The sequence below is a fragment of the Pagrus pagrus genome (genome assembly GCF_965226575.1).
Source record: "Pagrus pagrus genome assembly, chromosome: 9".
NCBI lineage: Eukaryota > Metazoa > Chordata > Actinopteri > Spariformes > Sparidae > Pagrus > Pagrus pagrus.
The window spans coordinates 5,845,206-5,868,929 of NC_140193.1; the positions used below are offsets into that span (position 1 = coordinate 5,845,206).

A 23,724-nucleotide genomic window follows, 5' to 3' on the forward strand; every position below is an offset into this window, starting at 1 on the left:
GTGCTCCGTCAGTAATGTGACTGAAGAAGAAAAACACAGGGCAGCACACAACAGGGGCCACATTTCTATACGGCTGCTATAACCAGGCTTTGTGCCCAAGTGCTCCTTCAAAAAGCAGAAATGTCACAGTATGGTGTTTGCATGAAATACATTATGCGCCTGTCACCTGCATCTCTTCACACGTTTCACTGTGGCAGCGTCTGCTTTGACGTCCCAGTCTTGCAACATTCAAATCTGCCCCTGTGGCAACAAGAAGGACATGAAATGTACCGATGTAGATCTGAGGACCAGATGTACACAGAGAAATCAGGCCATACATGAACTGGTATGTATAAAAGAGAAATGTACACGGGCGTATGCACGGATATCTCAAGATAGCTGTGGGTGATAATGATGAGATGGACATGAAACAAACACAGACTTTGCCACAGATCTGACAGCACAGCGGAGGAAAACAGTGAAGCTGCCGTCTGTTAGATGGAGGTGAGAACAGCAACACGGCAGTGAAAGAAAACACAGCGACTCTTTCGTCAAAACTTCTGAAAGCCGAACGTCGTCGGCAGTCTTGTGCTTTTTCCTCTATGGCTGCCTGATTACCCCACGTCGAGCCAATCAAAGCGAAGGCACAGCTGGGTGAAAGGTGAACACTGTCTTGGTTTGTCACAGCTCCTGCGCATGATGGCAATACCAGAAGTGAGCGGTCCATCCTGCTGTAGGTTACAGATAGTCTTCAAACAGAGCAGCAGTTTTCTTACTTTTACTTAAATAGATCTGGGATTAAATGGACAGTATTTTACACGAGTAGTTGTAATTATAATCGCAAATTCTTAATAGCTGCAGCGAGGTACGTGCAGGCATCCACGCGTTCACTTGGCCTGGACCAACAGAAGGACATGTATTTGTGGACCAAAGGACTGATGGACTAACAGAAGGGATAAAGAGCACTGAAAAAGAATCTCTGCTGAGTTCAGTGGTTCCTCCGGACAAATGGTTCATGAGTTATGAACTGAGCCGTGGTGAAAATGCAGGGGCAGGGAAAACTGTCATCAATAAAAATGGGAACTCCACTTAGTCCACTGATGGCTGTGTCCACGACAATTGGTCCGTGAGTTATTGAAGGGGAGAATGCAAAATGCTGTGTGTGTGTGTGTGTGTGTGTTACTTTCTATAAATTAACTCATGCTGTGTGAATGTATTTAGAGGTTATGCACCTTTTTGTTTCAGGCCACTCCCACTGGCACACCCCCTTTGCAAAAAAACAAAAAAATAAACAGACAATCTTGTGCAAGTCTGTGAATCCTTAAGAAATAATGCACATTCTAATTGGTCACTCCCATTGCAGCCAATCAGCATGACAGCCAGGGTTACACCAGGGTTACACCAGTAGGCGACGGATGACAGAAACTCTCACGTCCTGCTCGTCAAATACAGCAGCTTGGTGAATGTCCTTCAGCTTCAAGCTATAACACTAAACTAACCTCTCTAGCATCAGTTTATCAGCCATAATACTTAATGAGCAACATCCAGTCAGACTGAAAATGAAGGCTCAGCGGTCAAGTTAGGCAACACATCACAATAAACAATGTATGTTTACACTTTCAAAATAAAGCTCCGCGTGTTATGACGATAACATGGTTTGGTTAGGTTTAGGCACAAAAACAATTTACGTTAGGTTTAGGAAAAGATTAGACCTCGGGTTAATAATTACTACCTTTAGTCTTGTAATGTAAGTTACGTAAATTAAAAACGTCAAGTGATGTGGTTAAATTGCTCACGTTACGCAGGTGGCCTAAGTTATGTAATTAATTTACGTTAACTGACTTACATTTACATTACATTCTTGTTTCTTGGTCACAAACAGGACATAAACTCCAGTCTCCGGGGGGAAAGTCCAGTGTAAGACCCAACAGACCACCCCGACTGCTCCTGGACATCGATAAATGTCATTTATACCACTGCACTGGCCGGGCGCTTCAAGAAGTGACACCAGAGGGATAACAAGGCTGCTGTAGTTGACGCGTGGGGGGTGAGAACGAGCTGAAGACTGCTAGTCTTTCCATCTGCACATTATCAGAAGGCTAAAGCTCAAACTACAGCAGGATCAGAGTAGCCTGTTGAGTAATCTTTACTTCTCACTGGACGTCTTCTATTGTTTCTTTTTTAATTGGTTTCAATGGCGCACCTGGTGGTGCATTTTCTTTTAGCCAGCGAGTGTTTGAGCAAAGTGAAAGAGTGGAGTTGGGCCTCGGTGTCAGAGTGGAGAGCTGATGCTGCACTACAGCTCTACAGCACGGGGAAGCCATGAGTCAAATAAGCTGCCACGGGGTCTTGATCATGCACAGAGCTGCAGGAATACAAATGTCCTCCTCAGTGAACGATACACATTAGTCTGGTAGGTGAGCTCGACAACTTTTGATTCCCGCAACAGATTTAAGGTCACGTCCTGCAGACATGTATGGGAGATCGTTGTCGAGATAAAGGATGAAGGCGCGAGGGACGATGCAAAGCTGAAAAAAAACTTTTAACATTCAGTCCACGTGTCTGCTGCGTTTTGCTTTAGTTACTGCCTCTGTCAAATCGTCACAGCTACGAGCGCTAATTGTGAGAAGTCATGTTTCTCATCCTATTAGCTTATCTCTTACAAAGGCGTAAGCACATTCATCAGGAAATTGCATCGCAGAGAGACTTTCATTAATCAAAATGTAATATGACAAGCAATCCTCATTGACATTCAGCTGTGACCCACCCGGCAATGACACAAGACGGTCACCTTGCTATATTTAAACGTTACACTGTGCTAACGCAGACATATGCTTATATAACATACAGTGGAATGACACACGCAAAAACATCTGCAAACGTCTGACTAATTTCAGTTTTTCGGGGCATTTTAGCTTCACTTATGTCATCCGGAGCGTCTAACGGAGAGAGACAGAAGCAGCACACAGCGTGCAGCGCCGCACACACAGCCAAAGACGCAGACGGCATTAAATCACATCAGCGGTTGTGATTTGCCTCAAATCAGAGGAAGTCTCGAGTCGCAGTTGGAAAGCAATAATATAATGAGGCTGATGGGAACTTTCTCCTCATCAGCCAGCCTTGCTCATTTTCATTGTCTCCTCTCGTCTCGGTTGTGATTTACTTACGAGATCAATCTGACCTATCGCAGAGACGGAGAGAGACATTTCCTCCAAATGTCAATGGACAAAAGATGGGCATGAATACGAAAGTACCATTCATATTCGTTCACCTTCCCTTGTCTGACTTCTTCGCAACTAATGTTTAAAAAGGGCTACAGGAAAAGATTATAGACGCTGACTCATGTTGTACTTTGACTCCAGAGAGCTTTACATGAATCTAATATTGCAGCTGATTACTTTCAAATGCCGGTTTTTAAAATTCAAAACTGGCTGAAGTGATGAGTCAATGGAGCGTCAGGAAAATTCATCTTCAGCAGCAATCCAGTAATCATTAAATCCGCTTTTCGGGCAAAACGAACGGACATTGCTTGTTAAATGTGAGGATTTGCTGCTTAATGTGATTAAAAGCTGTATATTTGAGTTTTAGGTCGGACAAAAGAAGCAATCTGAAGACACCAGCTTGACCTTGGTGGACATCTTTCACAATTTTGTGTTTTTTTTAAAAACGCTTAATCGTGAACATAATTGGAAAAAATTACAAAATATAACATGTGTCTTTATTTTTGACAGTTGGATGAAAAAGGATGAATAGATTAAAAAGTGAAATGATTGATGGATCCTGAATTAAATGATGTGAAGTCTTGACAAAACTTATGGGAGTTTGCCCGTGAACAGATACGCGTTTACAATTGATTACAACTTTGTCCTATGGTTCTGGTTCTGGTAACATGTGTTGACTTCTTCTTTGAGTGAGCTTCTAGCTCAGGCGCCCCCTGGAGGCCAACGCCGTGGTGTCTCACGTGAGCATAAACACAGATCGAAAGCCTCCCGAGGACGTAGTGAGGACTTTTCCCAATCGCGCCTATCAATTTTGAAAGACCAAAGGCTGATGTGAAGTCCATCACTCGACCAACCGATCAATCAACGTCATCAATCAGTCAGGGACAGACTTCAGTATTCATAGGGCCAGCCCGAAAACAAGTATATGTCTGGGTTTTTAGTTTTATAGGACACCTTAAAAGAATTAACACCACCGTATCTAATGAGCGGGAAGTACTCCAATATACTGATGTAACTGTGATGACCTTATTGTGTCTAATATTATTATCCAGCTGATTTATTGCACAGGTTCATAACAATATTACCACAAAAGGCACAAACTAAATTAACAATGTTTGCCGAAGTGCTTTCCAAATGCACGATGACAGCTGCAGACACCAAAACAATTAATTCAATACAATTCCATATATTGGCTTTTAGGAAATTAAATAAAACAAGAAAAAAGTGGTAATATTAACAACTGTTCTCTCGGGAACTGGCAGAATCTGACATATTTGGCTGCCAACAGTGCACATTGTTTCTTTTCGCCAAGAATGAGGGGTCATCTCTCCCAGTCTGTCAAATTTGAGGACAAATTCTTCCCTTATATTTGTGTTATTTTGTGTTATTTTGTGCAGTGGCGCCTCGACAGCTCCCTCATCACGATGACAGCACAGCCTGTCTTCTCTGGGCAGCCAGGTCGCTCTGTGTCTGCCCTTCTCTACTGCCAGATTGTGGTCTGTACATTGTCAAGGTCTTTCTCACTTTCTTATCAGTTGCTGTGGTTAGAGGCTGTCTGCCACAACATAGTCTGCTCAGAGCCGACACGTTTCTAGTTCGTGTCGTGAGCTTGACGTATATTATTCCAATAAGTGATGTTATTTTCTCTCTCTTTATCTATACTGTTGTTTTTACCTCTGTGACGTCTACTCCTTATGACATCTCTGCGTATTTGACATGAATGTTTGTACGTTTGTTCACTGAGGGTGACGTGACTCAAGCGGAGCCGGTAATCTGTTTGGATGTTGTTCCAGAGTGATGATATTAGACCGCCTTATTTTTTCTTTTCCTCTGGCAGAGAAAAACTACTAAATGTATGGAAAGTGATTTCTTGTTTTCGCTGAACATGGCTCATAAATATGAATACAGTGCAGTCCCAGGGGTTGGGGCAACAAGCCACGCTTACACAGAGGCCATGCTGAAATATCTTGCAACTCAAATGACTTAGTATCTTTTTGTACAACCATGAATTACTTAAATATAGAAATATTTGTACTGCAGGCTCACATGTAGCGTGCTAGCTCATCAATAATTGATTAACGTTCAAACTTAAATCAATAAAGCTGACCGCTCTGACAGTAGGACGTCGAAAACTCAATGTGTGTAATCAAAATCTAAAGGAAAACAAATGAGCTCCCTCACATTACACACCGAAGATATTCTCCGTCGAGCGCATATGAAGGCTTGGACACCTGATCAATGGCCAAACAGATCTGCAGTGACAGATGTTTCCGCCGCCTCCCTCGGTGTCAGCACTACCCTTGACGATTCAGTTTGCCACCCAGCATATTTCCACTTCGACCATATGTGCGAGTGACCTTTCAAAGTACTACAGATGAGACTTGCGCTGTATGTTATGTAAGCAGGAACTGTGAAGAAATCCATCAAGACTCAAAACATATCGCAACCATGGGTGGAGAAATGCTGCATTAATGAGGAAGTTAATGCTGATGCCGTTATTACCTTAACAGCACAGCGATGGAGAATATTTCCCAAGAAAAGCTGATTCCCATTCTGCTCTACGAATGTTGCATCCAAGAACAAGGCCAGTAAGATGGTTCATTTATCAGCCGGAGAGTTTTCATTAGGACCAGCGCCTTGTTCCTTTCACTTATTTGGCAGATTTATTTACCCTCGACTCATTTGGCTTTTTAAGGGAGGAGGTCCAGCTGCTGTGAACACTCTGCCCAGACAATAAAATGCCAATTATATAGAGTCGTTTAATCTTGTCCCGAGGTTTATATTCTCCGATCATATTTTCTATTAGTGGACATGAACTTATTACATCCTCTACAAATCTTGTTTTGAAATTACCGGCAGTGGTTTGATCCAGACCAACTAAACCGTGTTGCCAGAAGCCGTTTCACTTGGTAGAGCTATCAGCGCTCTGTCCAATACAAGGGTGCCGATGACCAAGACTTCGTTTGGCCGATTCTGAATCGTTAAGCCAAGTCATCTCAAAATCTATACTTATCATCGACTATCACAAACTTTCCCTGGTTCTTAACCACCATTTGACGTAATTTGCTCTGTAAAATGTCAAAGTTGTGAAACATCACATTTTTTTCTTGTTTTGTCCAACCAACGATGTTCAGTTTAATATTACATAATTAAAGACCAGCAGTGAATCTGTACAATTTAGTAATCAAAATAGTTGGCGATTCATTTTCTGTGGATTACACATTTAATAGATTGGATTGTACTTACACCGATCAGCCACAACATTTAAAACCATCCACCTTATGTTGTGCAGGTCCCCCTTGTGTCGTCAATAAAGCTCTGACACATCGAGGCAGAGACACAACATTTTCTGGGGGAGTCCTGCAGTGTCAGGCATTGGAATATTGGATGCTCTGGGTCCTGTCGGTTGGGGGGCTCGGCCCTCCAAATGGATCTGACTTGTTCTCACACATCCCACAGATGCTCATTCAGATTGGGATCTTGGAAAATTGGGGTTCGGATCAACGTCTTGGGCTCATTCCTGACCGTTTTTTGTGGTGTTGCAGGGCACATCGTCCTGCCGGGGGGGGGGGGGGGGGGGGGGGGGGGGGAGGATGCACTGCCATTACCAGAAGGTTGTTTACGTGGTCTACATCGGTGGTTTCCCAGCAGAATATTGAATTTTGAAGAGATGATCAATGTTAATCGCTTAACTTGTCGGTGGTCTTAATGTTGTGGCTGATCAGTGTGTCTCCTGATTCAGAAGATCAGTGCAGAAGGTGGTGTTGAAACTGTTCAAAACAAGGTCTGTAGGTCATCTTGAACCTCCAGGTCATGACATCTGGAAGGAAACTTTGCTGTCAAAGTATTTTTGTATTTTGCCCTTTGAGCACCACAAGCCAGATGCCATCTACTTCTGTTATACTCGAGAAAAGTCAGAGATTTCTACATCAGATATCTACAAAACTCTGCAAAAATAGCACCAAAGGTAGGAGGGAAATTTGCATTTTTGAGTTTGGGGTCAACTGTCCCTTTCCAGTTGATTAGGTATCAGCCAAGACATGACCATAAATCTAAATACAGATTCTTTGTGAGTGTTATTTTAAAATTCAGTCTTTCTGCGATCAGTAACTGAACATAAATTCAGTCATATTGGGCTGACAGCTTTGTTTTTGGTGCCCATGTCACATAAAAGATGATTCCAATGTGTTGGAGGAGATATAACGATTCTCAAATTTAGCAAAAATATAAAGGACTAGTATCGAATCTGAAAAATCACTGCCTCAGAATAGAATATAAAAACTGATATACCAAGCTTCAGGTTCATCTCGTTGTCGATGACCCACTCATCACAAGAGTTCAAACTGAATGTGAGGTCCATACATATTCAGATTAATGTATTCAGCCATAACTACACATATTGCAGGGTTTATTAAAATAGAATTGAAACAGCTGCTCGGTGATAATTCATGCAAATGTTCTCACCCTTCATACATTCCTCGACTACCTTTTTGCTTTGCTGTGTTGCTCTTTGAAAAATGATTTATGCTGAAGAAAGTGGCACCAAAGTGTTATTTCCAGCTCGAAACATCAAAGCGCTGAATGAAAAATATACCTTTTTTAAAAGCGCCTGGGACTTTGGCTATATTATTTTTTCTCTCTTTGTGCCTCTTAACATACTTCCAGAGTGACACGTCATATGAACAACAAAGAGGATCCATTAGCTCTGCAAAGAAGAAGCCTCTGCCTCGTGAAACAATACCCGTCCCCCTCCGAGAAGAAGCAAAGACAAAAGAAACGGGGGACACGAGGATGGAAAACAGGCAGCAAAATGCTCCCTCAGCCGTCTCATTTGCAAAAGCCTGTGATTAATTGAGATGAATAATAAATGCTGATAGGATTAACTCCATCACGGAGATGGCGAGACAGAAGGCTTTGACATTTGTGGGAGTCAACACCTTAGCCCAGCAAGACAGAAATATCAATTATCTCGACTTAGGCGAGTCACTCTTGTGGTTTTAACTCGGAAGAAGGATTTTGTTTTGACACAGACACGATGACGATAAGGAAAAGATGAGGCGGTAATAAGCAGCCGTGTAATCTTCCTGCTCAAATTTGATTCCAGAGGTAACAGCTACAATAGTCCTCGTGGATGAAAAGCTGGTTGATGGTTTCCGACTGAGCACGAGGGGGGGGGGGGGGGGGGGGGGGGCAGGCTGAAGTCACTCCAGCTTCCCAGCAATCTGACAACAAACAGCTCCTGGGTGAAAAGATGAACTTGTTATAATGGAGTTTTTTGGTGACAGTGAGGAACGGGGAGCACTGGCTGATAGTAATGATGTTATCAGTCACCGTGTGATCGTGCACTGATAGATGGAGTGTCTGCTGAAGCTTCTGAAAGGCGGGCGGGCAAACTTGAGCGCTGTCAATGTTATGGAGGGCGAAATGCAGATTTTCATACCTACATATTTCATGTGCCGAGATGCAATGTAATTGATCAATATGTGAATTTCATTACTTTAATAAGCATCAACGCATTCTGCAGGATTGATTAAAATGTCTTACAGACATGCTGACGGACACAAATGAAAGCTGGGGTCAGTTTAACACATACTGACAAGCAGACTACACCCTGAAGTCTTTTCAGCGCACATGAGAGGCTGCTTTAGTCTTGGATGATACAAACTTGCATGTCAACATAAAATACTTGGCCACTGTCTCACCCACATCTCTCTCTGTTGCTGTTGTAGCTCAACTGTAACCCGAACAGTTCCCAAACTACCGTTTTAAAAGGACGCGGGTCGGTCTCCCAGCTCCGCTGTTTAACCGTGTGACAGACTCACGTGCCAATCAGCTTGTTGTGCTAACCTCAAACCAAGTCATCAACAGCATGGCTAAAACTTCCCAGGCGTACCTCGCACTTGTCAATTTAGGTTCCCCATTACATGCAACAATCAATAATCACACTGTCTCGTGGAAACACACGTCATCGAGGCGTGTTGTAAAGGTTTTCCCGCTGCATCTCACAGTGTCACAGATAAATGACAAAGACAAGCAGCCAATCATTTAATTTGACAGCTGGGACGAGAGACTGCCGGACACTTTTTCACTATTTTTGCTTGAAAAATGTTCAAAATGATTAAATCGATGATAATTGACTACTCATTTCTGCTCCAAATATCAGGTCTATTAAGCTTCAGGAAAAACAGGCAAACACAGCAAAAGTCATATTTAATACGTGAGGCTCCTTTTTAAACTATATTGATAACAAGACACGTCAGGATGTGTCTCAGGCCTGGTCCACACACGTGCACGGGGTATTTTTGGAAACAGGATTTTAAAACAAAGCTGGTGTACACAGGAAGCAGTTTGTCTACACTAAACTCAAACACTCCACTATATCATAACAAATGATCTCAGTTCACATCTGCCAGTGATGCTACACACACTCTGAAGAGCCCATTAGAAAGCAAACGTGGCCGTCTGCATCATTTCTGCCCATCAAGGTGTACAACACAACATAGCTTCTGAATATCTGTGCCAAGATGTCTGTTCTCCATGAACAAGAACAGTATTTCCAGGTGTGAAAGGTATGAAAGGCCCAAATGCATGGAAGAAGTCTCTTATTGTTTGCGGTGCTCTTTCAAAAATGTCCGCTGAGGATAAAAATTTATAAAACTGCTGAGAAATCAAATCAAGAATCAAAAGCAATGCCTTTGATTGTGCATTCACATGGTTACTATACAAACAAGTATCAGCTGATGAATCATCACTTTCCATAATGCTGTGTGACCAAAATCTAAATATCAGCAAATAAATGCTCACTGCACGACAACCTTATACTTTCTGTTTATATCACCAACACATATTTATTTCACAACAAAAAGTGAACAATAGGAGTGACGGACAAGGAAATGTACTTTTCGTGTGTGTTTGTAGTATCTGCACATCTTGACAACACTCAGGCACATAATGTCCCATCAGAACTTTTCCTCCAGCCCTCGAACACCATGACACTTTCCTTTCATATATATTTAACCACCTGCTGAACCTTTTGAAACATGAAGCAAGAATCACGTCAAACTGCGGAAAATCCTTGAAATGATAACAATATGTAGTCGCACCATGGCAGAAAGACTCTTTGTGAAATGAATGAGAGCTAAAGAAAGCTGAGAGACCAAAGGGTTAACAATCACTTGACACCAGAGGGACCTGAGATGCCCCACTCATCTAAGAAAAAAACAGTAAACTGCATTTGTCAGGTGATTTATTACGGCTTCTCGAGGATTCCCGGCTCTAAAACGTTGCAGCAGTTCAAAGTTTAGAATCTGGGACAATATTCAGCTCGACAATGAAGTGCATCACACTTCATGTGCACCTGGATTCAGGGCTGGGGGATAACATTGTGATACTTGTCATGATACACGATATATCAGGGATGCACGATATGGAGTTTTTCAGCCGATAATCGATAATTTCACATTTTGGTATTTTAAAAATAAGTTCATTACCTGTAGTTTATGCACCCCTGAGGGTAAAAAGGCTAAGATGTAGCAGGCAAAGATGGATGATTTATCATTCATAGCTCTTTCATTATCTGCTGATGACTGATGATGTAGGTTTTCCATTATCGATCCGATATATATCGTGCATCCCTGCGATAAATCTCAATACTTTGAATCCTCTTCATAAAAGCGAGGACTGGGCAACAAATCCAAATATCTCGCAATCAATACTGCAACAACATTAACGGGGTGACTGTACTTTCACAAAAAGGAACATGGATATAATGACTAAGTGGGCAAAGGTTGTATTACAACAGACCAACTTTTCACACTGGTTGCACTGGTGTGCCAAACTTTTTCATTTAGGTGCACCAGCACATAACCAAGGTGCACCTGCAAGACATTTTAATTCAATTTCTTAACACACTGTGTAAATGATTGGAAACAAGCAGGGCTGCAGACGCACATGCGCCCAAAAGTGACAGTTTATTTCTTAGATAATTGAGGTTGTTGCAGTTTCTTGTTGCGTGTAATTCAAATGGAGAAAACAATTATTTACATTATTTGTTGAGAAATTAAACTGTGAAAATATATGATTGGGTGCCCCTGAATTACACGCTGCACCCAAATGAAAAAGTTGGGTGCACCAGTGCAAGCAGTGTCATAAATAAGTCTGGAGTCCTGAGAGGAATAAAGATGCAAATACAAAGTGTTTGTCATTTAAATCACAGCAAAATGTGAGAAGAAACTGCAATAACCTGTTGCAACTTTAAAAAAAAAAAAAAAGGAACTGCTTAGTTTCAGGCGTGCTGTTGCAACCAATGAAATGTGAAGTCACAGTTGCACCCTGGAGCCCTGAGGAAGGTCTGCTGAGTTCATGACATCACTGCACTGTAGTGCCGCCTTTAAAAACCAGGAAAATACAAACACTTCTGGCAAATCACGAGATCAAAATCGAAGGAGAAGGTAGAAACCGTCTCGCCACACAATGATGATTTATTATCTACAGCCTTCATCGTGCAGCTCTCCTGTTATTTGCATCCAAATGACAGCAGACCTGTTTACATAAGCCAATATCAGCCTGATGATGCATTTCCACCACTCTGACCGTCTGCATTGAGCAGGAGACCGTAAGGTGTTTACGCTGACTGTCATTAATTCTACGTGACCTTTATTTAACTGTGCCAGAACTATAGGTGATTACGAGGGTCTGATTTTTCAGGCGGTCTGCTGGGAATAAGAAAAAAACTGTCCTGAATTGCAATTTGTAGAAGCCTGGAGGCTAATTCATGCAGATTTTTTCACAGCATACCACATGAGAGCAGCTATTCAATTTACTGCTGCCAGTGGCTGGAAAGCATCCAGAGGTGGTTCATCGGAGGTTGCACCACCGTCAACTTCCAAAAAAAAAAAAAAAAAAAATTTCAACAAGTCTGCAGAAATCATCTCATTTCACAACCTCAGACAATGATGACTCCTCTGCAGCAAAAAAAAATGAGAAGTGTGAGGGAGAGAAAACCAGAAGTACACAGTCAGCCAGATGCTTATCCATCCTCAAGGCACTGATCAAGTTATTAATATCCCTCGCAGCGCGCAGCGGGAGACAATAACGCAGGCAGACTAACCTGAGGATGAACAAAAAAAAGGTAAATGCCATTTAATAGATGCGCGTTTGTTTTGAAGGTTGAGTGTCAGTCATGTCAATGAGCCTCTCTCTCCTGCCTGAGGAGACGAGAAGCGACACACGCAGCAAAATACTGAGCAAACAGTGCCTCGGAGGATAAATCCGGCGACTCCAAAAATAAAAACTTGCCACAAAATACTAGATTTCTGATTCTACTTCCATATTTTTTACAAATGACAACAACTGGGTCACACTGAGCAGATGACACGACTTAAAAGTGACAACTAGTGGGAGATTTTCGAGGGAGACGGACGGACAGTGCAGCCCGCACTCGAGTCCACCTTGCGCGGACTTGCGCAACAAAGTTTCCCGTTATGTCCGGAGTGGATTCAACGCGCAAACGCACGTTCAAGCGTGTTCAGTAAACTCCACGCGACATGTAAACATTCAAGATTCAAGCGCTACATGTTCGCAAACTTCGGCCTCACAACAAATGGCCGTGGAGAGCTCGCACCGTGCGCCAACACACACACACAAAAGATTTGTTTCCCAGCAGCCGGGAAACTCGACAGCTCAACTCCCCGAACACAGCAGTGAGGGGGGGAATGTGAGTGCTTCCCAGACAGGAAGGGAAGGAGAAGCATGTACTTACTCTGGGAGAAGAAGAAGAAGAAGAGGAAGAAGAAGAAGTCCGAGCAGTCCTGTAGGAAGAAAAAAATAAAAGCAGCCCTCGCTCCTCTGCGCTCCGCAGCCGGAGATCCACATCCAGCAGTCTGCGCTCCCTCTCCTCCTCCTCCTCCTCGGCTCGCCTCCTCTACAGCTGCTTTGCTGGACAAGTTTGCTGACGTCAACAAGCTCTCGGTCTCAGCTCTTTGGTCGCAACGTGAATAATACATGGAAGAGGAGGGGAGGAGGGGAGGGGGGAGACGCGACCGGAAAGAATCGGGGAGGCAGCCACCACGTTAGAGAGGAGGGGGGGCTCCTTCACGACAATGGCCATATTCATGACAATAAAACTTCCTCAGCTGTGGAGATCTGGATTTGCATTAAGATTTTTTTTATATACACAACACATCAAGTAGATTTCAGCGCCACACTCTGAAAGTTAGGAGGGAGCCTCTTTTTTTTTTTTTCTTGCATTAGCATTTTGGCAATCCAAGTGGTCACCTCAACATTCAGCAGCCAGTCAGCAGCCAGCAAAGTTACACTACAGTCATTTAAATCAGTGGCGGACTCAGGCTGTGAGGGGCCCCGGGGCCGAAACAATAAACAGGGGCACCGGCTGTATAGGGTGTGGGCACCACCATGCAGGAAGTCATCATGCATTAACGGTGAACTAGTTTCAAAGGCAGGTTAAGATTGTATTATTATTATTATTATTATTATTATTATTATGAGACTGAGGTTTAAAGAAGTATAACTGCACACAGAGACCTCTTGACTGTTTAAACATTTAGAGTTGCCAGATGATTTTAGCACAAAAAACCTTTAACCTCTTTAAAAATGACTACATAAATAGTTGTGTATGCCGTCTTTTTGAGGTATGCAAGATCCTGAATTTCTAATTATTTGTCATAATCTGAGCACCGTGGCCTGAGTGACACTTTGTGCAGGAATTCAATCAATTAAGGGAATTTAGAGCCGTGTTTCTCAAAGTTTTTTATACCAAGGACCACTTAACTAATTAAAAAAAGCTCAGACTCACGTTCCCAATATCCCCCAAAAACAATCGGCCTACTTCAACAGTATATTAGAAAATTAAAGCCAAATTAGATGACAGTCTGGCAAAATAGCCTCACCTCCTCACTCATCGTTGTCTCTGTTGCCATCTTAATAGGAAGAATGGAGACGTCCGTGTGGCCTGGCCAGTGTCACATAGCGCTCAACGGCTGATCATCTTTGACATAATAATAAATAATGTCTTAATTTACATACAAGTTTATTTGATATTAAAAACACCACGTCTATCCTCACTACGAGGCTCTGGAGCCGCTCAGTATCACCTACAGTTTGAGAAACACTTAATTTAAAAACAAGGTATTTTACCAAATCTGTTCACGGACCACACTTTGAGCTGATTTAGGGCCAAAGCTGCCTCCCCATAAGGTTCAATGTGGTCGCCAGATGTTTCTAGCAAAACAAGAACCCATAAAAATACCTTGAAAACGATCATATAAATTGCTGTTTATGCCGTTTCAGAGAGATAAATATGTAGTATCCCTAATTATTAATTAGTTTTCATAATCTGAGCGCCGCGGGCAGAATGACACGTTGTGCAGGAATTCAATCAATTATGGGAATTTGGGATTATAGTACAAAGACATCATTAGACAGAGGTTGAAAGGTAAATGGGTTTAAAACTCAAATCTGGTACATATTTTGTGATTTAAGTAGTAAGTTTAGTTCTAAAAGAAAAAGTGAGAATTTGGGAAGAAGAATTTCTGTTTGTGAATAAAACATTTTACTTTGATGATGAAGTTGATCAGACACTCAAGATCTGGATTATTATAATAACAACAAACAATATCTTTCAGGTTAAGAAATGTAGCTAAACATACTAGAAGAAACTTATAACTGGTCATGAAAGAGTCTCAGTTTAATACTGATGATGTAACGGTTGTTGTTCGAACAGGTGGACCCAAAAGTTGACGCCAAACAGGGAGGAAATTTGAAAGGTGAATTTATTGATCACAAAGGAATTGCTGGCAGGTAGAGGTGGTGAGCTCGAGCTCAGGCAGGTGGCTCCCGGGGTGGTGCAGGTGGAGACTCACGGTTACGCAGGTGGCTGGCTCAGGCAGTCAGGGTTGAGAAGGCTGGCAGAGGTGCGGGGAGGCTGGATGGCGAGTGGTAGATGAGCTGGTCCACAGGAATGGTCCGGTCACACTGGAAGAGGAGAGAGGCTGGATTAAGGCGCTGGCGAGTGGACATAATGAAAGCGTCTAAATACATTTACTCTAAAGACACTGAGAGACACCAGGTACCACTGGAGCTGGTGACAACAATCTGGCAGCGTGCAGAGGGAAGGTCTGGGTATAAGAGCAGGTGCTGATTGCAACCAATGTGCTGCAGGTGTGTGGACCGGCACAGCTCCGCCCAGCCTCACCAAGCACCTCTGACACACAAAGTACAAAAACACACCACAAAACTACATCAGTAGATCTCAAGGTGGGGTTAAAGTGGCTATATCTATATTACTGTTATTCTAAATGACTGTTACTGGGTCTGATTCAGACTTTTCCAGGTCAGATAAGTCATAAAATCTTAACTTTTTTTCATGGTGGAGTGCTAAGAATGCATTCAGGGGTCTCGCCATCTTCATTTTACGGCATAACCATTATATTTCTTATCCCAAACAATGCACATTTAAGAAAATACACTGTCGATCATTTTAAACTACTTAGTTTTCCCAAATTCTATTAACAAGTAAATTAATATATATTTAATTAGTTCAATAGACACTGCAAATATAATATAACATTTTAAAATGAGTGTCTTTTGGAGGCTTTCCAAAATAAATGTAAAGTTTTCAATGAATCCATTGTAATCTATGTAATGTTTTATAATTTTGATATAGTTTAATGAGCCAATATCCAATATCCAACCCTCAAATTTAGGAGATGAACCATATTTCCATTTCAGAATAATAAGATGTCTAGCCATCGTTATTGAAAGCTAAGGGCCATTACAGAAACATTATAATCATCATAACAGAGAATGGAAATATCTCTGTTAATGGGCTGTGAATGAATTTTGGGTTCAAATTAATTAAAAGCATTTTGCATTTTAATATTTTGGTCCAAAAGTCAAGTAACTGGGGACCTGACCCAAGTGATGGAGCATCTGATACCAGCATCATCATGATTAGGAGACATTTATGCCAATTTGGTGCTGAATTTAAACTTTAAAAACTTGTGTGCTGACACTAATTGGAGCATATGTTCCCAGTTTTTTATTTTCTTTTTTGGTGCCAAACTCTTCTTTCCATACAAAACTTGAACAAGATCTCAAAGAGTGTAGTGGAGAAGACACCCAAACATTGTTGCAGACCACCTAGACCCCCTCATGGCAACGGCACTCTGTGATGGTAATGTAACCCCCTCTCAGGACAGTGTGCCCTGCCACACTGCTAAAATCAGGAATGGCCTGAGGAGCGTGACAAAGAGCTCAAGGTATCAAAATGGCCTCCAAATTCCTCAGATCCCAATCCAATCGAGCATCCATAGGACATGCCGGAACAAGTCCGATCCATGGAGGCCCTACCTCACAGCCCACATGACCAAACAGATCTGCCACCAACGGCCTGATACCAGACACCACAGGACATCCCCAGGGGTCCATGCCTTGACAGATGAGAGCTAGATCTAATCCTTGGTGGGGCCTTCACGGATGCTTGATTGGATTGGGATATGGGGAAATTAGGGGCCGTGTCAACGCATTGAATTGTCACATACTTTGGACAGTTTTTGTGGCGTTGCAGGGTCCATTGCCCTGATAAGAGGGCCACTGCCATGGGTCAGGGTTAGGGTTAAGGTTGATGTTGCCATGAGGGGGTGTATTTGGTATGGTGGCATCTGTTTGAATGCCAGGACCCAAGATTTCCCAGCAGAACATTGCATTGTAATGAGATGATCAATGTTACTCACTTCCCTAATTAGTTCTTTTAACGTTGCGGCTGATCCATTGGACGTGCCGGAACAAGTCGGATCCTCGGAGGCGCTACCTCACAACCCACACGACCCAAAGGATCTGCCACCAGCGTCCTGTTAGCCGAGTTAACCGGGTCGGCTGCATCCCAAAGCGTCAGTATTTGACAAGTTGGGAATGAGACTCAAAAATCAACTTTCTTACAAAGTGGACCTTTAATGGTCTGGTTGATTGGTGTACATATGCTTAAAAGAACATTACGTGATAGATGTCAGAACAATAGGTGGAATACTTGTAGCAATGGTAATAGTTAGAGGCATTGATTCAAGGATCAGTGCATTGCATTTAAACTTTGGTCGATTCCTTAAGGATTCGAAGCAGAATAATTCGCCAAAAAATCCAAATAGATCAGTCGCACTACCCGCGATGCCAGAGCGATTGGCTTTGAACTGACAAGAGTAGACTCTTGTTTAAAGCATTTAAAAGAAAATTAAGTTTATTTTCATGGCAGCCCGGGTCTGGCTTAGATATTTCACAGAGGATTATAGAGCCTGATCTCAAAGGAGCTGGCAGACAGTCAGATTCAAATGACTTTCCCTCGTCTACAGTTTGCTAAAAAAGTATCAACATCACAAGAGAATCACCGCAGGTGCCGTCACAGTATTTACAGTCTCTCCCTCTCGGACGAACTTCAGAGGCTCTCTTGATGACATTGCAGATACAGCGTCTGCCGCGGCTTCCAGAGTTTGGGTTTTATAGGGCCGACAATGTATTCCCACAATGATGTATTAAACTGCCAGCGATGATAACAAAATATGAATGCTGTTTATGAATTATGTTTCATAGATAACCGTTCTTTAAATTAGCATTCCTATCTTGTATAATTAAAATGGCAGAGTCTGGATTTAATCCTCGGTGATAATACCAGACAGTTTTCCTGGAAACTTTAATTGCTGCTTCATTTACGTTCAGTAAACATTTTCGCAGATACGCTCAACATGAACATTTGGCAACTTGGCAGATTTGATCGTGAGGAAATATGTAATTCAGGCGACGCATTACTTTTGCCTCAGAAGATATTTGGTGTTGCAAATGAAGAGCATATAAAGGAAATTTCCGGGAGACTGGGTCGGATAACAAGCTTTAGCAGTCCCTCTTTGTGCCTTTGATCAGGACACAGAATACATTTCTCTTTGGAGATCAAAGTGTAATCACAAAACAACTATCAAACAGCGGGATCATTGTTTTTTCTCGATTAGTGACTCGTTATTACCATGGTGAACATATCTTTGTCTGATTGAGAGATCAGCTAATGATGCCACCCTGCAGCTAAAAGAAGAAAAAAATCAATCCTCCTTTAACATTCCTGAAACAAAGCCCCCCGAGGGCGGCAAACACCCACATTTGGCATACTATAATAGGCATGTCAATTAAAGACTGAGCTAATTTATAAGTGATAAAGGGTTGGTGGCACTGTGGTCATGTAATATTCTTCTGGAGATATAGAAAAAACCCTCTGCTGCTGATTTGCAGGGCAACGCTACAAACGCCATCACCCACTTCCTCCCAATTTACTCCTCTTTTCGTCAGCTTCCCTGTTTCACACTGCACGGAACAGAAAATATGCTTATTCAAAAAGCTCCCTGCATTAGAGATGCTATCTCTGCCGTATAACGTCAAAGCCTGCAGATCCTAACTGCACGCCGAACCCTGCAGGCGGATTGTTTTTGACATGTTTTGGTGTGCACTCAGCAACAAGGCTATTTCCAGGCAAATATTAGAAATTCAGACCATCTCCACGCTGCACATTAATTCTCATATAGAGAGGGGGTATAAAAGTGGATTTTCTAGCTTCACCAAAGGTCTTGCTTCATGCAGCAGCAGCTCGCTCGAGCTACCTCTATTTCATGAAGTTATTTACAGCCCCCATTCTCGGTCCATAACAGGGTGTCTTAACAGAAAATGCTCATGCTCATCCATTTCCATGTGGTGAGATGAGCCGCACATGAAGAGCAGCGCTAAAGACAGATATACATATCCATCATCGTTGCAGCTCATCAGCACGGCCGTCAGGAGAGATCACCATTTTAATGATTAATGTAAAAAAGCTGCACGAGCAGGGAATTGCCAGGCTTTTCTTGCAGTGCTCTGCAGACTGAGATGATAAGAAAACAATCTGTTTTTTTCTGGAATTAAATTGAGTAAATGAGAGCCATGATTGCAGGTATCCACACTATCAGCTACTGCAACTTCACTGGCAGCAGCTTTACCAGAATAAATCTCTGCAAAACCACAGATAAGTTAAAGTTTGTTTATGATGCAACTTCACGGTTCGTTAGGTCCAATTTTTCAATTTTTCCTCTCGTCACAGTGCTGTGCTTGTGTTCTGGTTAGGTGTAGGCACAAATTCCACTTGGTTAAGGTTAGGAAAACATCATGTTTTGGCTTATAATACCTGTTTTGGTCACCGACTATGTAGTTTAAGAGCCTAAATATAACTATGAAGTTTTGGTGCCTAAACCTAACTACGTAGTTTTAGTGCCAAAACCTGACCAAGTCATTTTCTTGCCTTAACCCAACCAAACTGTAAGCGTATGCTGCACCTAACATGTTTTGTAAAATGTGATACTGTATATGTCATATAAGGAGTCACCTGTTCAGTCATTTAGGTCTGAGGATGTGTTGCTTCCTATCCTGTATGCAGGTTCTGTTTCTGTCTCACACTTTGTTATCTTTGTAGAGTGAGTGCGCTTTGTTTACTTTATTTCCATATTGCTTAGATCCCCCAACTTATATGCGTTTTTTGGAGAGACTCTCGTGGCTTCAAAGAACTTAAGTCCTTCAAAGTGTTTCTGTAAGTTCTTCTCAATATAATACAGAGGCGGGATGGCTTTCCATACGAAAGATGAAGAAGCAGCATAGAAATGTGTGGTATTAACCCTTTAAAGTCATCCAAAAGAACAGAAAATACCAATATTTTCCTGTAGATCTCCTCTCTAAGGTGCATTGCACCCAAAGTAAACTTAGTCGACTACACACAGGGTACTTCAGACTCAGCTGTCCTGTGATCTTCTGCTGCAATAATTGGATTTGAAATCCATGCGGCGGCATTGTGAGCTCAGGGTTGTTTCAGAAGTGGAGCGTTACAGTCTGTATATCCGATCTCCTGAGAAGATGAGCATATTGATGACACATAAAGCAGCCATTAGGGAGCTGTGCTTTGGCAGCCTGTACCCGCTTTGTGTGATGTTATTGGCTAAAAATTTCACCGTGATTGCATGCATTGTCATGCCTCACTCGCATCAATTACTGCTCCCTCATTTTTTTTCCTCGCTGGGTGTTCACGATCCAGACAGAGGGGTGAGTCTGAGAGCGAATCTGACATTAATATAGGAGTGAGGTCTACTCACACTGTGCATTTCTAAATAGTCACAGCATGGCAGCCGAGTCTCTAAATATAAATGGATATCAGTGCAAAAATGAAATCCCGCTATGATTGGGACATACATCATGCTGTCGGAGGCAGGCTGCAGGTTAGACTTTACCCTGCGCTGTAAATTCGCTGATCAGAGTTATTAAAAATTAGAGCTGGTAATATGAGTCTCTTTATAGACAGGAAGACAAGTGCAGAGCTACAAGCCAGGCCTGGTAGCAAAAATCCTAATAGCTTCACTCGGTGAGGAAATGGCCTCTCATGAATCATTAAAGAGTGGAGAGTTACAACACAGTGGCAGCAGCAAAATAAAAGACTGAGGAGATTTGATGAAGACAGACATTATATCAGGATCATAAAACTCTGCATTCAACCAGCAGGCTTCTTGAATTTGGGTCACAGTCAGTCTCATCGCATGAACTTGTAGATTTGTGACGCAACGCCATCGTGAGGTTGAGTCATCGTCATTATCAGCTATTTTCAGTTCTGTTTTTCTCTAATGGTGTAACCGAATCTAACTGAATGGATGTGTTTTTTCAGACCAAGCGAGTTCCCCTCAAAACAGGAAGAAAATCAGCATGCTGAAGCCGGTTAAGGTGAGGAAAGTGAGGGTGCTGGCTAGTGCTGGAAGAGATCTGTTAATTAAACTGACAGCGGACAACTTTTTTTTGCTTTAGCTCAGTTAATACCGATCGCTCCGTGTACTGGCTGTAGAAAAAACAATCATGCATAGACCGGTTTCCTATCAACCCCGCTTTCACCCAGCTATTCAGTCTGTCACCGGGCTCAATTTGTTTGCCAGAAAAATTCATCTCCAACAAAAGGAAGTGCGTCTGCCATTGCGCAACCAAGACTTGAAGAGGCATTTTTTTTTTACCTGGTCACTATGGTGATAGTCGAAGAACTAGAACAAACGTGGATACTCTGCATAACACAAGAGTGAACAGACGTCCGTTCGGTCGATATAGAACGCAGGTGCTGTGTCAAAGTCTGTTCCTCTGCTGATATTATGTTATGATATATGTTAACTCTTACCACCGGGACTTGAGACGGTTCAAAAATGTTCTTTCTTCTTGATAAATAAGTAACAAAACCTGCCTCCTTATGAATACAACCAGGTGTTACTGAGATCAGGGTTTCCAGGTCAAATTGTGATGCTAACTGTTGTTTGTTGCTTTTGACAGAAGCCATGTTGCTAGAGAAGGTGTCCACTTCAAATTCAAGAAGTGGTCTTTCAGAAATTCAATGTACAGCTACAACCCAAAAGTGGTTCCCATCACTTAACGCGTTGTAACCTTATGTGTAAGTTTATCAGTTTGGAAAAATATCTTCTGTTTGTAAAGTAATACATAAATTAATACAGGGCATCTTAACTTTTTGGAATCAGCCTTTCATGCAGCAGCTACTGGAAAAAACTAAAGCTGAAGTTGGGTTTCTATTTGAAGCCTTTTACTGTTATACAGTATGCGTAGATGCATCGTCTCAATGCCTACCCACACTGGATACTGTTTACCATGGCACACTGAGATTTATTACAAATCTTAAAGCCCTTATTCACCTTTGCTCTTTGTATGCTCGCCCTGGATGGTCTGCCTTGTCCTTGCCTCGTAGACTTATTGGCGTATTCTTATTTACATAAAAGTATGGCAGGTTTTTTGTTTTCACTCCCGAGACTTATTTCCACCAACTGTCCTCAAAGTCTGTACTGAACTTGGAGAAAAAAAAGGGCATTTAAGTTTTGCTGCTCCGTCTACTTGGAATAAGTTACAAAACTGCTTTAATCTTCTGGAGCTGGTCTCACTGGATGCGTTCAAAGTTATTCTAAACGACTTGGACAAAAGGACGTCTGGCTGCAGATGTTTTGAATGTTGATGAAGGTTTTGTTTTTCACTTTATTTGTCTTGTATTTAATTGTTTTTTGTGCTGCTGCATGTCTTGGCCGAGAAGTCTGTGATTTTTAATCTCAATAAGACTTCTTTCTAGGTTAAATTGAGGTTAAAGAAAAGAAATAAAAGAATGAGAACAATTTGAAAAATGTTGGCTGACAACATATCAGAATTGTTTTACTCGCTGCAGTTCAATACCTGCCTGTGGTGACTGCTGCATCATTAATGAGACTTTTTATGATCATGTTTTGGCACTCACTGCATGTTCTTAGGGAAACATCAGTTCTGGTTTAATACAGAAAAAGTCCTGAAGCACAACGAGTTCATTCACATTCAACCGGAGCCATGATCCTTCCTAAACCACAGGCAGGAATCCTGGTGTCTGGTACTTAAAAGTTTCACACATTGCCTGTTAACACAATCCAGGCAGCGGTTTCATTTGTCACCACAGAAGTAATTGAGAAAACAATTGAGCGCTGTATAAACATAATTTCGAGGAGACAGGGTTGGCTGCCCACAAAGTCTAACAAATTAAACAGTATATGTCTGGTTTGTAAATGAGCAAACACAAATGAGTATTTCCTGATCTGCCGGCGAGAATTCATAATTTGTTTGAGGATTCAAAAACTTTTACAAATCACTGCTGTACTGTGGCTTAGCTTCTGCCTGGTGTAGGTACAACAACAACCTGGGTGGGATGAGTGAAAGATAATGGTTTAGGTTTAACCTTAATTTCCTTTCTATAAAGTAGTTTTCACACACACACCAGTATGCAACAAACCAATCCATTACAAGTTGTAACTTGCACATTTCCAGAGCCCAATAAAAAACAGGCTCAATAGGTATCAGACAGATGGAAAACCTTGAAGTCAACACAGTACAAATATCTACTGGTGACATAAAACCACTGAAAATTGAAAACAATTGAGTAAGATCAGATCTTTGCATATTTTTTTTTTATGACATGAATATCAACGCTTTCACATACAAAAGTTTCAATGAAATTAAAATAATCCTTCTTGAGGAAATTTACAGTCAAAATAACCCCCCAGAAAGGTTTTTTTTTCAGGCCCAGAGCTATATTTTAAAGATCCCTGGCACTCAGTTCTTTATGCAGAACCAAATAAGTTCTAGATGTGATAGAACGACATTGATACGACACCAAAATCTGGTGGAAAGAAGTAAAAACTAGTGGAGATATGATTTGTTTGAAAATGACAGATTCTTCGTTCTGGAAAAAAAAAATGACTTCCTGCTATTAATTTGATTTCTGAAACCACTCAGCAACAACTATTGTGAATACATGTTGTAAATGATCCCTGGGGTTTCCAGGATGTTCAGGACACATTTCAACCCAATCCAGTGAAAAATAAGTGATTGGTAAAGTTTAGACTACACATACACAGAATCACTAAAATGCTGAAATTTAGCTCCGAGGACCAAACTTAAAAAA

At 41.8% G+C, this 23,724-nt stretch overlaps 1 protein-coding gene across 3 annotated transcripts in view; it reads right to left on the bottom strand.

The window, feature by feature from the left end:
- gulp1a (GULP PTB domain containing engulfment adaptor 1a) overlaps nucleotides 1–13,164 on the bottom strand; it is a 92,987-nt gene extending 79,823 nt beyond the window's left edge. For all 3 annotated transcript variants that reach the window (XM_084361345.1, XM_084361344.1, XM_084361348.1), the window contains exon 1: nucleotides 12,961–13,164. The gene's annotated coding sequence lies outside the window, so the exon portion shown is untranslated. The remainder of the gene's footprint in view (nucleotides 1–12,960) is intronic.
- Nucleotides 13,165–23,724: the final 10,560 nt, after the last annotated feature.